Consider the following 17,597-nt stretch of genomic DNA (forward strand, 5'->3'; position numbering starts at 1 on the left):
TGTTTAGTCTGCCTACTGGTCGCTTTCCATGAACGCGTTTTTCTTCCCAACCCGCCGCAGACTCAACATGGTGTCAGAAGCGAAACCTTTCGCGGCCTTCTCCTCTTATGCAGGACAAGAACGGATTGTTCCTGCTGCTGCTCTCCCCCAAGGCGTTGAGGGAGACCATAGCCCGGGTGGCTCGAGGCTTGGCTGACTCTTCCTCCCTCCCCAGAGTTACCTGGGAGTAAAATCCCACTGACGTAATAGTTTCCGAGCACACCTGACTGGCGATTGGACGTCCGAGGCAGTTCGCTGCCTCCTAGGAAACGAGGAGGCGCGCTGGGGGTGCGGATGGGGTAACAGAGAAGTGAAGGGGCAGCTGTGGGATCTGGGCGCCCCTGGCAGCTCCTAACTTCCCCCAACTCTGCTGGGAAGGACCGAAGGTTACCTTCTTCGCGCACGAGGCCGACTCAAAGACAGGGACAGCAAAGCGGCCCTCCCATGCCAAATATAAGGGTGGCGCCTTGCTCACAGCACCCTTCTCCTCATTAAGCGCCCTTTCTGGAGAGGTGCCCCGAAGGGCGCTTTGGCCACCCTAGATTATCGCCCCGCGCATTCGCTGCAATGGGGTCGAAAGGAGCCCCCTCTTCCAATTTGGGATAAATGCTTCTCATCCACCCAGGAACGTTTTCTGCTTTCTATCCTTGTTTGTTTGTTTGTTTAAACCGCTCCCTTTCACCGATCCTTTTCTTTAAAAAAAAACAATTCCCCCCTGGGTGGAGAACTTCCCAGCGGATTCTGTCTTAAATCTGCTTGGAAAAGAGGGGCCGGGCCGGGTTGGCGGTGGCGGTGATGGAAAAGCAGAAGAAGGGCCGTCGGGGGAGCCCCTGGGATTATACCACCGACTTTCAACACATATATATATATATTTGGTGCTATAAAAAAGGGGCGAGGGTAAAAGGGAGGAAAGAAGCCCTTTTCAGAAATAATACTAATCCCCGAGCCTTCAAATCGGCTTCCGATTATTTGCCTTTCTGGGGCACCCCACGAGGTTGGGCCTTAAAAAAAAAATCACTCTCCAGCCCCGTCGACTCTCTCCCTTTCCTTCGACGGGCGTCCCTGGATTCTATTTATATTCGAAAGTATATTTCTCGCTGGAAAAGCTGAAAGAGCGCGCGCGCGCGCGCGCGACGGGAAGGAGACTCCGCGTCAGCTGCGTGCTTGATCCATTCCCCTTCCAAGACTCCTCAGCCGTCGCCATAATGTGATGATAATTTAAAATGTTGTTTCTCCCCTACTGCTCGCTAATCCTGTTCCTTTTAGTCGGGTTGATACTGACAGATCCGGAAGGGCTGCCCTTTCCCTCCTCACCTGCTGTTGCGTTTTTAAAGAGAGGAGGTATTAACCTCCGGTGGAAATAAATATTGAAACAAAAGATTTTAGCAACAAAGCCGACCAAATCCAAGCCTTTCAATCTTTCCCCTCTTAATTTTCCCGCGTTCTTCAGCCACCCGCTCTTTACTGATTTATTTTCTCCCTTCACTTCCATATTATTTCCTTTCAGCCTCTGACGCATTTTGAGATGCCGTCTCTTCCTTTCCCCCTCTCTTTTATATATATATATAAAAACACGTTCTGAATTTTAACCAGATCAGTTTCCTTCAAATTCCCCCGCTCCAAATTTTGATAAGGGACCTCCTTCCTCAGAAAGTAAGATTAATAATAATAATAATAATAATAATAATAATAATAATTAATAATAATATACAAACAGCAGGATGTAGTTACAGCTGGAATGGGTGGTGGGGGAAACCCAGAGCGGTTAAATCGTAAAATTTGGATCAAGAAGCTAGAGTTTAATACATACACCCCCCTCCACACGTTTATTAAAGCATTAGAATAATTGAAATTTGCTGCAGGAGCAGCCCCGATCTGTTTAAATAATTCTATGGGTGTCTTGTTGTGATAAAAGATTATCTGGAATTCTATTAAAGGAGCAGGAGCGACCGATTTCAAAATCCTATTTGGGGGACTTTCAATGACTATCAGTAATCTGATCTCTTCAACAGCCTCTTTGCCTGTTCAGCTTTATCTGAAAGTTTACAGCGTTTCAGGAGAATTTCAGCATTCTTTAAAAAAGGAGAGAAAGAGAGAGAGAAGACACAGACACAAACCCGTAGGAAAGCGGTACCTGTCATTCAAGCTGGGACTAGAAAATATTAATATGAAGGGAATGCACACACACAAATATATATATATATATGTTTATATTTATATTTTAATAATAATAGGAATCTGAAAACACCCTATTCAACTGAGGGGGAGTTTGCTGTTGAAAGTGGCACCCCTAGATACTGAGATCTAGATTTCGGATTTCCGCGTGCGGGAGTGTCTGCGGTTCAAATCTCACCTGCAGGTTATTTGAACAAACGATTCTTGTCTGTTTATGGCGTAATTACATCAACGAGCAATTCTGGATAAGGTAACGCTGGAGCCAAGTACTAATTAAAGGCTCAACATACCTCTGCCTCGCTTCTACAGGGGCTCTGCATTCATAGCCATGAATTAATGCCAGGTTTCCCCTTAATCCCCCACTTATTACAATTTTTCAGTTAATTTTAGACTGTTTAATATCATTCCAGAGCCTAATTTCCTTTGTTTATGCGCAAAGTATCATTTTTTAATTGTCAGTAGATACTCTTCCCTCTCCTGCGCGCGCAGGAGCCTTTGAAACGCCCAGACGGCACTAATTGCTGCTAATTTTCTTCATTAGTTTCATTTACTCTTCAACCTCTTAATTATTGTTATTATTGTTATTTTAAATTCCACCCTACTCTTCTGGTAATCAGGATTTCTTCAAAGGGCGAAGACTAAGCGAGGTAAATGGGAAATAACCCTCCCCCCCCCCACGATTAATTCCTTCCCTTTAATTACATTTATTAGGGTCGGAGGGTTGAGGTCAAGGAACCTTAAAGGAACCCTTCTTCATTTTTTAAAGGTGGAATCTAAACAGAGCCTGCATGCACAGGGGCACACTACCTTAGAAAATCAGCTGCTGGAGGTAAACAGATGGGGAGTGGAGGGCGGAACTGTGAGAACCCCAGAAGCAGCTGCCTGGACGCTGCTGAATACACGATTAAATGCACCTTTGCCCTGACCTAGCAACTCGGTTCTTATTTTCTGAAGAAAGAACTGCGAGGTTCCATTCTGAAGTTGCTGGTGTCAACCCTTCTACTTTGCTTGGATAACAGGAGATTTAGCTTTTGCAGAAGATGCTGCGTGACGTCACAGTCACACGACACGTGATGCATTTTTTAAAAGAGTCCTTTGTGGCAGGGATAGCACCCTTGTGCCACTGCAGCCATTGTTGGACTACAACTCCCATCATCCCTGACTATTGGACATGCTGGCAGGGGCTGATGGGTGCTGGAGTCCAACAGCACTGGGAGCTCTCCTTCCCCTTCTTTACGCCGTCTATTAAAAAAAAAAACCCTTTCGCCTATAAGCAACTTCCTCTCTGCATGAATCTTACCAGCATATCAAATATTTCGTTTACCGTTTGGGTTGGAGAAGGACCAGCATCTCTAGAAAATGCCAGCATCCTTTAGAACCGGGAATGGTGGATCAGTGTTTCCCAAACTCCAACTGTTTTGGGACTACAATTCCCATCACCCCTGACCACCGGCTCTGCTAGTTAGGGATAATGGGTGTTGTAGCCCAGCAACAGCTGGAGACTCAAGTTTGAGAAACCCTGCCCTAGACGTTGTTGGACGAAAGCTTCCATCATCCTCAGCCAGAATGGCCAACGCTCTTGGATGATGGGAGCTGTAGTCCAAAAACATCTGGAGAGCTATGCAGGTTCTCCATCCTTGCTTTGCAACAGGTAACATTTGTAAGGTACTGTCAGCCTTAAAGTTAAGAATCCTGAGAAGCAATATGATAGAATCATAGAATCCTAGAGTTGGAAGAGACCACAAGGGCCATCCAGTCCAACCCCCTGCCAAGCAGGAAACACCATCAAAGCATTCCTGACAGATGGCTGTCAAGCCTCTGCTTAAAGACCTCCAAAGAAGGAGACTCCACCACACTCCTTGGTAGCAAATTCCACTGCCGGACAGCTCTCACTGTCAGGAAGTTCTTCCTAATGTTTAGGTGGAATCTTCTTTCTTGTAGTTTGAATCCATTGCTCCATGTCCGCTTCTCTGGAGCAGCAGAAAACAACCTTTCTCCCTCCTCTATATGACATCCTTTGATATATTTGAACATGGCTATCAGATCACCCCTTAACCTTCTCTTCTCCAGGCTAAACATACGCAGCTCCCTAAGCCGTTCCTCATAAGGCATCGTTTCCAGGCCTTGGACCATTTTGGTTGCCCTCTTCTGGACATGTTCCAGCTTGTCAGTATCCTTCTTGAACTGTGGTGCCCAGAACTGGACACAGTATTCCAGGTGATCTGTTATGATCTTCCATAACAGTCCATTCAAGGCAAAAGCAAAACACAAACACAGAAGGTAGCCCCAGAGAGCCAAGGTGCTGTAATTGTTTCACATCTTGGACCACGACCTGGGAGACCAGGGCTTGAATACTCACTCAGCTCACTGGGTGACCTTGAGGCCCAGCCACCATCTATCCTGTCTCAAAGGGTTGTAGGGAAGGTAAAATGGGAGATGGGAGGAGAGCCATACACACCACCTTGAGCTTCTTGGAGAAAAAGGTGTTCGATTAAGCTAACACATAAATTAAATATTGCGTTCATTTAGACCAGTGTTTTCCAGACTTGGGTCTCCAGCTGATTTTGGACTACAACTCCCATCATCCCTAGCTAGCAGGGCCAGTGGTCAGGGATGATGGGGAATGTAGTCCCAAAACATCTGGAGAACCAAGTTTGGGAAACACTGGTTAGACTTCAGCCCAGCTCTTGACTGAGCACCAGAAAAGCCAGTAGGGGCTTCTCCACTGATCTACAGCCCTTCTCCAACCTGGTGCCCTCCAGATACTTGGGTCTAATAAACCTTTCCTCTATTGCAAGCCACAACTTCTGGAGGCTGCCATTTTGCATTGACTGGCAGTGGTTCTCCAGGGCTTCAGGTAGGGAGCTTTCTCCAGTCTTACATGGGAATGCTGGAGCTTGAACCCCGGACTTTCTGCATGGAAATCAGATGCCCTTTATGACCCTCACCCTACAGCAGACTGACTTTTTCTTTGGTACCAAGGAGTATTCAGTGAGGTGACCCCCCCACTACCCAAAGTGAAGTGGTACAATCCAGGAACAATCCTGCATTTGCTCCTTGACAAACTACAGAAAGAGCAGATTGGAAAAGTGTGTGTGTGTGTGTGTGTGTATGTGTGTGTGTGTGTGTGTGTTTGTTTGTGTTCCTGCCTGTTTCTAGCATGTACCATATTGGATGGCAGGGGGTGCTGGTTGTGTGTGAGACACTGAACTGGTGTGCTTGAAATCTCTCCCAAAGATAAAAAAATAAATAAATGTACCAGCAGAAAACTAGGCAGAAGGAGGGGAAGGCGAGAAAAGAAAACTTCCCCCACCGACCCTTGGACTTCTACGTGCATGGAGCTTTCAAGTTTGGAAAACATTCAGTCATAACACACACACACACACACACACACCACATTGAAGTGACGCAATCCATGTGCCATTTATGTAGACTACTTGTAGATTTGACTTAGAGGTGAGATTTAAGGCAGTATAAAAGGGCACAGTGTGGGCACTTAAGCTAGCTCGTCAAGTACCTTGTCATTGATTAGTTAAATAAACAGTAAGGGTTGGCATAAATTTGGTCCAGAGAAAAGAAAACACACTTTTCTTTTGAGCACACAGTCAGGTGATTTGTAAATTGGTCTACATAATAAGAGCTCAGCTTGAGCAGGCCATAGGTTCGTCCTGCTTGCGGTTTTCCTACAGGCACCTGATTGACAACCGTGAGAAGAGGATGCTGGGCTAGAGGGGCCATTGGCCTGATCCAGAAGGCTCTTTACTCCAGAAGAATCCTCCTTAAAGGATTACAGTGAAGATGCTTGGAGGGGTAGACTGTGTCTGCATCTGTCTCATAAAAACCAATGGCCACCATTTTTCTTCTTTTGGGTAAATGCCCACCAGAGACTCATATGTAGGGCATTGAGGTGACAGCTTTCCTTGACTGTTTATGCCCAGCTCCTGGTTTAAGAGGGGTGGGGACCTCCAGATATTGCTGGACTGCAACTCCCATCATCAGTGACTATTGGCTATGCTGGCCAGGGCTGAGGTCATTTCTGTTTAGGAAGGCTTTCCCTGTGCAATTTATGGAAGGTTAATTTTATATTTGATGAAATGTTTTCATCGTGGATCTCTTTCACAAGTGTGCATATACATATAATGTTACTCCTCTCCCCTTCCTGTTCACCCTATTCCTTTTGAACAGGTTGTACCCTTCAATTTCTACATTTCAGACATGACTCTCACCCCACTAGGGTTCAGTAATGCCTGTTAGACCATATTTGCCATCTTGAATTAAGAGCTCAAGTTCTTCTTGCTTGGTTCCCATACTCTGTGCATTTGTATAGAGACAACTGGAACCACGAATCATTCCTCCACACACTTGCACTAGGTGAAAACATTTCCCCCCCCAGTAGTGGGTGGAATGCTTTAAAAATGACGTTTTTAAAAATAAGATTGTCTTTTAGTTTTTTATCTGTCCCCCCCCCCTTTAGGCTGGTTTCAATTTTTTAGTTAAGTCAGTAACTAAATAAATATATAAACAATCAGACATGTGTCTTCCTTAGCTGGGATGGGCCAGGACAGTTAAATTAGTAAAAAAAGTAACCAATAAATTTAACAAATGATATGATAATACCCCACAGGTATCTGAATAGGTAGCTGTTTCCTGCTGTGTTCGTGATGAGACTTGTGTGAGATACATGCTTAAAAATTCATTTGACTTAGGGTCTAGGATGGCCAATGTTGTGCTGTCTGGGTGTTGTTGAACTCCAAATCCCATCAGGAAGCATGGCCAGTGGTCAGGCATGATAGGCATGGTAGTCCAATGTTATTAGGTGAGCACTACATTGGTTACATGTGGTGAAGGAACTGGAGGCAATAAGTTTCTTGAAATCATTCATCAGGTGGACTTAGACATGTTGTTAGGGGGGCAGGCCCTGGTCTTCTGAACTGGGCCCAGATCATCATCATCTTCTTCTTCTTCTTCTTCTTCTTCTTCTTCTTCTTCTTCTTCTTCTTCTTCTTCTTCTTCTTCTTCTTCTTCTTCTTCTTCTTCTTCTTCTTCTTCTTCTTCTTCTTCTTCTTCTTCTTCTCCTCCTCCTCCTCCTCCTCCTCCTCCTCCTCCTCCTTCTTCTTCTTCTCCCTTTTACAATTACAGATATGTGTTTTTGTGAGAGCCAGTGTGGTGTAATGGTTAGAGTGTCATACTATGTCCTGGGAGAGAAGGGTTTGAAATCCCATTCAGCCATGAAGTTCACTGGATGGCCTGGGGGCCCCAGTCCCTGACTCTCAGCATAACCTGAGGAAGGGAGAGCACCACTTTGAGCCTCCTTGGTGGTGTAGAAACATAAAATAAATTGGTATATAAAATGTAAGAGAAAGATCAAATAAATAAACACCGTGTCCTGATGGCAAACTGATTTTCTGTGTGTGGATTTTTATGAAGCCAAGAGAACAGCAACTGCACACAAGGGGGTAGTATTAGCTGACGCAGGGGAGCTCCAAGGTTTTGAAGAGTTATATAAAAAAAACGTTAAGGGACCCCACCCAAGAGGGTGCACTCCCCGCAACAGCCCAGTGGTACCTGGGCATGGAATAACGACTGGCTGTTGAGGAAACAACTCAGAAACTGTGGGGTAACAGAATGGAGTGAACTGGAAAAGGGTGTTACTGGTTGGATATACCTGAACAGCAGCACTCTAGACCAGGGGTCAGCAAGGTTTTACGTCACCTGGGCCGGTTCACTCCAGCGGAGACCCCACCGTGGGCTGGACTGCGCACGTGTGTGAGCGCGCATGCGATTTCCGGCACCGCGAAAGCAAGTCCCTGTGCCACGCTGCACTGGGCGGTGCGGTTCAGGGGCGGTTCGTGGGCTGCTTAAACGAGCCCTGTGGGCCGCTTGTGGCCCATGGGCCTTAGGTTGCCTACCCCTGCTCTAGACTGCAACATTTTGTTGCAGGCCCTACTTGTGCTGTCTAAAGTAGATTTCCTGACTCTCTCTCTCTCTTTCTCCTTCCTATCCTCCTGCTATTCTGTCCCCCCCCCCCACAACTCTTAGGACCTTCCCCCCCCCCCAATTCCACTCTGGTTATCACAGCCACCAATGCCTCTCTGAATCCCCCCCCCCTTTTCCTGCTCATTATCACCTTATGAAAAGTGTTTCATTAAGAAACACTGCTTTTGATTAATTATCGACAGAATGCTGACCAGGAAAAAAAGAGAGACAGAAATGAAATTAGTCTCTGACCCCGTCTGCATAACACTGAAAATTCATCACCTACCCTTTTAATATTGAAAAGCAGCCTCAAATTTTAATAGAAAAAAATAGTCTCTCTCTCTCTCTCTCCCACCCCCCCCCCCAAATCTGAACCTCTCCCAGTCTTTATTAATGCCCCTAGGCAGAAACTGATATTGCTTGCAATCTGGCAGCTTTTGTTCATTTTAAATTTATTATACAGAATGCACTTCATTTTCAAATATTTTTACTGTTTCTTTTTAATTTCGCTCACTGTTAAGTACAGATGAGGAAACCCTTTTAGAACATTTAAGTTATGGGAAAGTGGAGGGGGACACACACACACACACACACAGAGGAGAAATGTACATGGAGATTGAACATAAAGGCTGTGCCCATCCAATAAATTTAAGTAGTAACAATTGTAATTGCCGCATTCAGAACCATCCCCTTCAGACATCCAGACGATATCTGGAATGATTTTTTTTTTTTTTAAAGAAGAAGTATTATTGGAAAGGAATGGTGGGATTTGGAAAAGGACGGGCACACTTTCCCACCAGGCTTATAGTTTGGGTCGATCCACAGACGGGAGAAATTCAGAAGCACTCCTGCAAGGATCCCTGATAGGCTACTTCTTTTGTGCATATAAGAGGCATGCTGGGCCCACAAGCCCCAAAGCACTGCAAAACAGACCTGTTGAATTCATGAGGATATAGGAAAGGTGGTGATGGATCAGATCATCTGGTCCCAGAGACGGGGAACTTCAGGTGGGGTGGTGATGGGGCAAATGTGGTCCTCCAAGCCTCTCTGTTGGGACCTTGAGGCTCACCCTGGGCCATGCCCTCTCCAGGCCAAACCCTCCAGTGTTTCTCAAACTTGGGTCCCCAGCTGTTATTAGGCTACAAGTCCCATCATCCCTGGCCCACTGGCCCTGCTAGCGAGGGATGATGGGAGTTGTAGTCCAACAGCTGGGAACTCAATGAGAGATAAACAGCCCGCCTCTGCACTGCCCTTGAGCGCCTTTGCCTTGCTGGAACTTCCTTATCTTGGACCAGTGATAATGTCTCTTGCTTGTCAGGGTGCAGTGATGTGGGTGGGTGGGGACTTGTAGAAACCTTGAGTTTTGTGTGGCTGGAACGAATGTCACTTTAGAAAGGCGAGAGTCACAACTCATTGCTTCCTTCTGGCCCTGCCTGCCATTGGCAAGTGGCCCCTGGAAGGCTGCTCATTAGCTAATGTGTCCCACAGGTTGAAAAAGGTTACACATCACAGTCTAGCCCAGCATTCTGTCTCTGACAGAGGCCAGCTTGATTTCTTTCTTTCTTTTTTATGTCTACAAGCAGGACGAGAGAGCATGTACCCCATCTCTATAGCTCAGTCAGCAGAGCATCTTAATCTCAGGGTCATGAGTTCGAGTCCCACATTGGGTAAAAAGATTTTTTTGCATTGCAGGGGGTTGGACCGGATGACCCTCACGTCTCCTTCCAATTCTACAGTTCTATGATCCCAATAGCCCCTTCCCTACAGTTTCCCCCCTAATCATCTGATAGACTATTCCGTAACATGGGGGTTCCATTTAACTATCATGGCCAAAAGATTGCTCACTCACATATTCCTTAAAAAAAAAAGTCATCTAAGCTAGTGGCTACACTTTGTGGGAGAGAACTCTCTGAAAGTTAAAAAAGTTGGCATTTTGTCTGTCCTGACAGTGCTTCCAACCAGCCTCACTAAGGAATCCCCCCCCCCATAGTATTATAACCAAACCAGATGTTTGAGCATATCATCAGTTCAGCCTGCTCCCAAGACTCCTGTAAATAGTTATGTCTTCACCAGGGGTTGGAAGCTGTGTGGGCCTGTGGGCCTCTCTAGGAAGGTCATTCAAGGGCACACTGGCACCACAACCAAAAAGGCACTGTCCTCTCTGCTGAACCACCAAACCCAGATGGTTTGGAGAACCTGAAGCAGGGCTTCAGGGGTCAAATGAAGAGTATGGAAAAACACATGTGGGAGAGGCAGGACTTTAGGTCTTTCCATCCCAAATTGTTTAGGGCTTATTATAGGACAGACGCCTACTCTCAGTCCACTCCATGGTCCCTAAGTCAGTGGAATGATTCCAGATTTAGAGAAGAAGGGAATGACTTCACAGTCCTCTGGTGAAAGGATTTCATGAAGCAAAGCACGGAAACTCCTTGAACAGGAGTTTTGGATTTGTGAAGGCCCCGCTGAATGGAGTCATTGAGGTCTTCTTTCCAAACTCAGGCACATACCATACCTATATATTATCCCTCTTGGAAGTAATCAAGAATGCCACACGTTTGCTTGCGTACTTTTAAAAATAGGTCTCCCAATTTAGCTTGGATTACTGTGAAGCCACTCTGAAACCGTGGGTTGAAAAAAAACCCAACCCCACCCACCAGCAGGGACCTCTCATAAGTTCATAAGATAGGGGGAATAGCTCAATCAGTAGAGCATGGGACTCTTAATCTCAGGGTTCTGGGTTCGAGCCCCACGTTGGACAAAAATATCCCTGCATTGCAAGGGGTTGGACTAGAGAACGCTTGTGGCCCCTTCTAACTCTACAATTCTGCAGATCTATGATTCTAAGAGGCTGGCTCCTAGGTTACACCAAAAGGGACCTATCTAATTCAGCATCCTGTCTTCACAGTAGCCAAGCAGATGTCTGTAAGGGCACCCTTCCCTACTTGCTCCCACATCTCTTCCGCCGTATCAACATCACTCCCGCCATGATCTTTATCAGCCAAAAGATTACCAGAGCAGTGCACGGGTTATACCGTATTGCCTCACTCCCCCCCCCGCAAATTCCAACCGTGAAAACTTAAAGTGACTTAAATTTGTGACCTTACCAAATTTTATGATATCGCTGCTGAAACAAAACATAGGGTAAAACGGAAACGGGTGCAAGTGCCTGCGGAATTTTAAGGGAGCAGCTTATATTTGGGTGTTGTTTTTTTCTCTCCCCCTCCGAATTTTAAAGGCGCGGCTTATATTCGGGCCAATACAGTATACACAAACAAAAAAACAACAAAAAGGTGGTCATCTCAACTTGCCTCATGTGTGGGTTGGCTTTGCTTCCAAGTAACCATGGGATTGCCCAAGTATGTAAATGTCTTGCCTCAGATGTTTCCTATTTAGTTTTCTTTCAGAGACTTCGGCACCCTGTGTGGCGCTACTCCCTTTGCAAAACCATCTCTAGTTAGGCCTGAGATTGCAAACAGTAATTGCAGGTCAGAGCAGGCAATACCAGGCAAAAGTTTGGCCGTGAGAAATAGGGGCTTTGTACTGACTGATACGCCGCTAAGCAGTTTGCTCCTAGCAGGGCAGTCAAGCGATTAAGTAATTTATGCTCAATGAAGCACCTGCCTTCAGAAACAGATCCACCTCTCATTTCTCCTCCACACAGATTACTAGAATTTGGGATTAACATTCCATGAAATTGGGTGGCATTCGGTTCAGGATGAAGATACTACTCCATGCAGGGCAGGAATAACTTCTGGAATTCATGGACACAAGAAGCTCTGATGTCCATTACTTTGCAACATGTTTATAGGGAGGGTTGCTTTTCTGTAACTGAAAATACATACATAGGCTTCCATTAAAGGTAAAGGGACCCCTGACCATTAGGTCGAGTCGTGTCCAACTCTGGGGTTGCGGAGCTCATCTCGCATTACTGGCTGAGGGAGCCGGCGTACAGCTTCCGGGTCATGTGGCCAGCATGACTAGGCTGCTTCTGGTGAACCAGAGCAGCGCACGGAAACGCTGTTTACCTTCCCGCCGGAGTGGTACCTATTTATCTACTTGCACTTTGACATGCTTTCCAACTGCTAGGTTGGCAGGAGCTGGGACCGAGCAACGGGAGCTCACCCCGTTGTGGGGATTCGAACCGCCGACCTTCTGATCAGCAAGCCCTAGGCTTTGTGGTTTAACCCACAGCGCCGACCGCGTCCCTAGGCTTCCATTAGGCTTCCTCTAATAATAGTGGCTGCATTAGCGCAGAGGTGGGCAAGCTTCCTGAATCTTATTTTGTTGCTATGTACCGGAATCTCAAGACCTACCAGCCAAAGCCAGGTGTCATATAGTTAGAATGAAAGACCAGGGTGCCTCCGAGTATATTTTGAGCCTTGAAACTTGCTTTCATTATTTTAAGATGGTAAGAAGAGCTCTGCTAGACCAGGCCAATGACCCATCTAGTCCAGGATCTTGTTCTCACAATGGCCAACCAGATGCCTCTACAGGGAGACACACGAGCAGGACCTGAGTGCAATTGCTCCCCTCTGGCAGTTCCCAACAACTGCTACCCTGAAGCTTTCCCAACTCCACAATATCCTTTTTGACACAAGGTACCCTACGGGACTGCCTCTCCTGGCATGCCCCGTGGAAGACCTTAAGGTCCATAAATAGCAACACTAGAGGTCTCGGGCCCTAAGGAAGTCAGATTAGACTCAACCAGGGCCAGGGCCTTTTCAACACTGGCTCCGACCTGGTGGAACGCTCTGTCTCATGAGACCAGGGCCCTGCGGGATCAGATTTCTTTCCGCAGGGCCTGTAAGAAAGAGTTGTTCCATCTGGCCTTTGGCCTGGAATCAGCCCCCCCCCTTTCCTTTTCCTTCTGTGATGGAATCCCTATTTGGGGACTTCCCTGGCTTTTTTCTGTCCCACGTAGGACCAGTCTGGATAGTTGGCCTTGGTGAAGATTTGACGTTTTCTCCCCCAAAATAGTTTTTGACCTGGGCTTCCATTGAAATGAACCTGCATTTTAAGTTGCATTTTAATCCTGTTTTTAAATTGCATTTTAATCCTGTTTTTAAGTTGCATTTTAATCTTGTTTTTAAGTTGCATTTTAATCAATTGTTTTTATACCTGATGTTAGCCGCCCTGAAACCGGTCTTGGCCGGGGAGGGACGGGGTATAAATAAATTATTATTATTATTATTATTATTATTATTATTATTATTATTATTATTATTATTATTTATTCACAGTATATCAAATGCAGCCGCATCATAGATTTGTATAATGGCATTGTGATATTGGCAGTTTTATCTTCAATTCCTTTCCTAATAATCCCTGGCACGGAATCTGCCTTTTTCACAGCTGCTGCCCACTGGGTCAACATCTTCATCGAGTTATCAATTCTGACCACCCAGGTCTCACTCCTGCTCAGTCACTGCCAATTAAAGCCCCATGTGAAATTAAGCTTTTTCTTTTTCTTTTTTCCTTTTGGCCCCAACACGCATCACTTTACACTTGTTTACACTGAGTTGCATTTGCCATTTTAGCACCCATTCACTCAGTTTGGAGTGAATTCTGGGATTAATTACAATCCCTTTTTGTTTCAAAGACCTCAAACAGTTTGGTATCACTAGCAAACTTGGTCTGTTCACTAGCAAACCTTACTGTTCACCCCAGCTCTAGATGGTTTATGAACAAGTTAAAAAGCCCAGATCCCAAAACTGATCCTCTCTCTCTCTCTCTCTCTCTCTTTCTTTCTTTCTTTCTTTCTTTCTTTCTTTCTTTCTTTCTTTCCTTCATTCCTTCCTTCCAATTTCTGATCCACAAGAGGACCTCTCCTCTTATTCCATGACTGCTAAGCTTACTCCAGAGTCTTTGGTGAGGTAGGGTACTTTATCAAAAGCTTTCCAAAAGTGCAAGTATACTCAGAGGCGTAGGAAGGTCAGGTGGTACCCGGTGCGGAAAATTTCTTATCACCCCCCATTGATTCCCCCCCCCCTGCAAAAATGGTTTTACGTTATTTCATATTTTCTTACAAAGGAATAATAACAAGTAATTAAAAAATCACAACTTTTATTTATATCCCGCCCACCCCGGCTGAAGTCGGGCTCAGGGTGGCTAACATCAGATACATAACATTGGTATAAAATCAAACAATAATTAAATCACCTCCTAAAAACATCTCAAAATCAAATTAAAGTCTAATTAGATGGCTATCCACAGGGTTAGGGTTGGGAACAGTAAGTGCTCCAATGAACTGAAATTTCAGCCTTCATGACATAGGAAAGCAGCTAAGTAAACAGCTATTTTGGTGGAGGAGGGTCAAGATATTAACCGATAGGCATGAAATTTCATATATAGCTATATAATACCTAGTATAGTAAAGACCTTTGGAGCAGGCATTTTTTTTAAAGTTTTTTTTTATGAACCGCCCTAGTAGGGCAGTAATTGTTCCTTGATAATTTGTCACCCCCTCCATTATGGAACATGGGGCGATCCACCCCCTACACCCCCCTTGCTACACCCCTGAGTATACTATGTTAATCGGATCACCTTCATCTACAGTATATGTTTGTTGACACTCTGAAAGCATGCTAATAGGCTAGTGAAATAGAACTTACATTTGAAGAAGCCATGCTACTTCTGCAAGGCTTGTTCTTCCATATGTTTGGTTATTTTGTCTTTAACAACACTTTTCACCAGTTTTCCTAGGATAGATGTTAAGCTAGCTGGTCTATAATTTCCAGGAACCCCCCGGATCCCTTTATAAAAAAAACAATGTTAACATCGGCCACTCTGCTGTCTATTTATTTAGATGCTTTATATACAACCCCTTACAGAAGCCACACAGCAGTTTACAACAAGGCAAATGAATGAAAATCCATAAAATAACACAATCCTTTAAAAACATATAGCAACAAACAATTGAATAATAGTCACCGACAGCAACAGCAGAAATTGGGTCTATCCTTCTCCGAACACCCACCAAAAACATGTGTCTTAATTAGCTGCCTAAAACTATAGAGTAGGGAAGGTATTCCACACATAAGGAGACACCACTGAAAATGTCCTTCCCACCATGTACCTCATACTGAAGAGGGACCACCAAGCTCTTACAGCATGGGCAGGTCAATATGGAAGAAAGCAACTGTGTAGATATTTGGGTACCAGAACTAAACTGATCTCACAGTCCTTTCACGCAAAAGTCCACCTTCTCCATTTCAGCAACTTAATTTATATGAAACAAAATAAAAAAATAAAATAAAAAATTCCTTCCAGTAGCACCTTAGAGACCAGCTAAGTTTGTTCTTGGTATGAGCTTTCGTGTGCATGCACACTTCTTCAGATACACATTTAATTTAATTTAGATGGAAATAGTTGCTTTGTTGTTTAAGGAAGCATGAGTCAGAAACCTTGGCTGATCTAGTCTTGTTTTATACTCAGAAAGTCTCAGTCTGAATGTTTGTTTTCAGTTAAAGGTGTGCTCCAAAAAAGGATTAGTTGACTAAGGTTAACCTCTGCTGTGGCATAGAAACTCCATATGCTAACATGTTCTCCGAGAAAATCTTGATCTACCTTCTTGCCACCACTGCTGTCTATAATCCTATAATGTTTTATTTAGTTAGAGTAATCTCTTTCTCCCCCTCTCTCCTGCTGTTTAGGTCATACTCTCTCAAAGCAAAAACAAGAAAACAATATTCAAGATTCAAGAAACAAGATTCAAGAAAACAAGATTCAAGAATGGTAGCAATGTACACAGAGCCACCTGAACATCTGAGCAACTAAAGCTGGTCTTCAGATGGTCATCCAGAGGACATCAGACAGTGCCAGGTGAGCCTCTCTGAGAAGAATATTTAAAAACCAAGGCACCACAACTAAAAAGGCCCTGTTGTCAGTCACTGACTGCCTCATTTCTGAAGGTGACAGGGAAGGGAGGAACCTAGGGGAGACTGCACTGGGGTGGAGATCTTGTGACCTTGCAGATGCTGCTGGACTCCAACTCCCATGAGCCTCCAGCTACCATGGCAGCCAGGGATGATGGGAGTTGTAGTTCAGTAACATCCAGAGGGCCACAGGTTCCCCACCCATGTCTCAAAATGATGTTCAGAAAGAGATAACGTGTTTATGACCTGAACGTGCCTGCTTCCACGTCTCGTGAAATAGCATGCCCTGGGTGAACTGCAATTACAAGATAATGGTATTGGTACAATATCTTTCTGCCTCCAAAGGAAGTGTTTGGTTCAAATGCAATGGGCATAAATGGGATCATAATATGTTTTCTCTCTTGTGAGCCTACCAGGGGCAGGCACGGATGAAATGCTAGCACCACTTATATCAAAGCAGGGCAATGATGTTGTTTTCTGGGGTGTTATTTATCAATCTTCTGTGGGAATATCCAGGGAGGCAGGAGAGTATATATTGTTTATTAATATCCTTCCTAACTTGTGCTAGCAAGTTCTTTTACTTAGCAGAGTTTCACATTCCCCTTTTAAACGCACAGCAGGTAGCTGGTTGCAGGCTTGTGTAAGCCTCTCACTATTAGGTTCCTGGTAACTTCCCTTATTTCCTTCTTAAAAGAATGAACATGCCACAATCTTGTTTAAAGTATATAAAAGAAGTTTACTCACATCAGTTCACAGTGGGATCCCTGAAGGCAGACTTAGTTACAGATATATACATGTGGATCTATGGGGATAATCCCAGTGTCCTCTGTTGGCTGAAAGTCAACAGGGCATTTCTAGCTAAAAAGCTGCTCCAACGACGGAGGAAGTCAAAGAGAGAGAGTGTGGTGTGTGACTTGTGCTTTTGTTACCTGAACAGGTGGGGTCATGCCCACATTCAGTCACATGCAAAGGAAGAATGTTCCAGCCAGGAGGAAACAGGAAGTTTTCGAATGGCTGGCCTGGACCAAACATTCCCCCACATGTCCACTCTAGGAAAACAAGGAATGTTGTACTTGACTGCTTCTTATGTATCACATCTCACATATTCTGCATGCCAAATAAATAAGAAAGGAAACCATCAAACAAGCCCTGGAGAAGTTGGGGACAGGTTAAACTAGCATGCTTGGCTAGGGGTTAAACCAAACCTGTTATTCTGAAAACCACAAAAGCCCCTTTACGATGACCACCCAAAATGTCACACAAAAGTGAGCAAGCTTTTGAGTCCAGCAGAACCGTGAATGGAATGGAATGGAATTGAAGGGAATGGAGCCTTGTGTGCTGAAGAGGTTTGGGGATTTCTCATCTCCCACCCAACACCTTAAATATTCTGGGGTTGAACCCTTTGGGTTTCAGTAGATGTGAAAGAAAAAGATGGACAGCTGCTCCTTGCTTGTCCTCATTGCCTGCTTTCCTGGAGATTTCCTACTGAACTCAGCGGGACTCCCTTCTGAGCAGGCATGCGGAGGAGCGTTC

This window comes from Lacerta agilis, chromosome 13, assembly GCF_009819535.1.
Source record: "Lacerta agilis isolate rLacAgi1 chromosome 13, rLacAgi1.pri, whole genome shotgun sequence".
In the NCBI taxonomy this organism is placed as follows: domain Eukaryota; kingdom Metazoa; phylum Chordata; class Lepidosauria; order Squamata; family Lacertidae; genus Lacerta; species Lacerta agilis.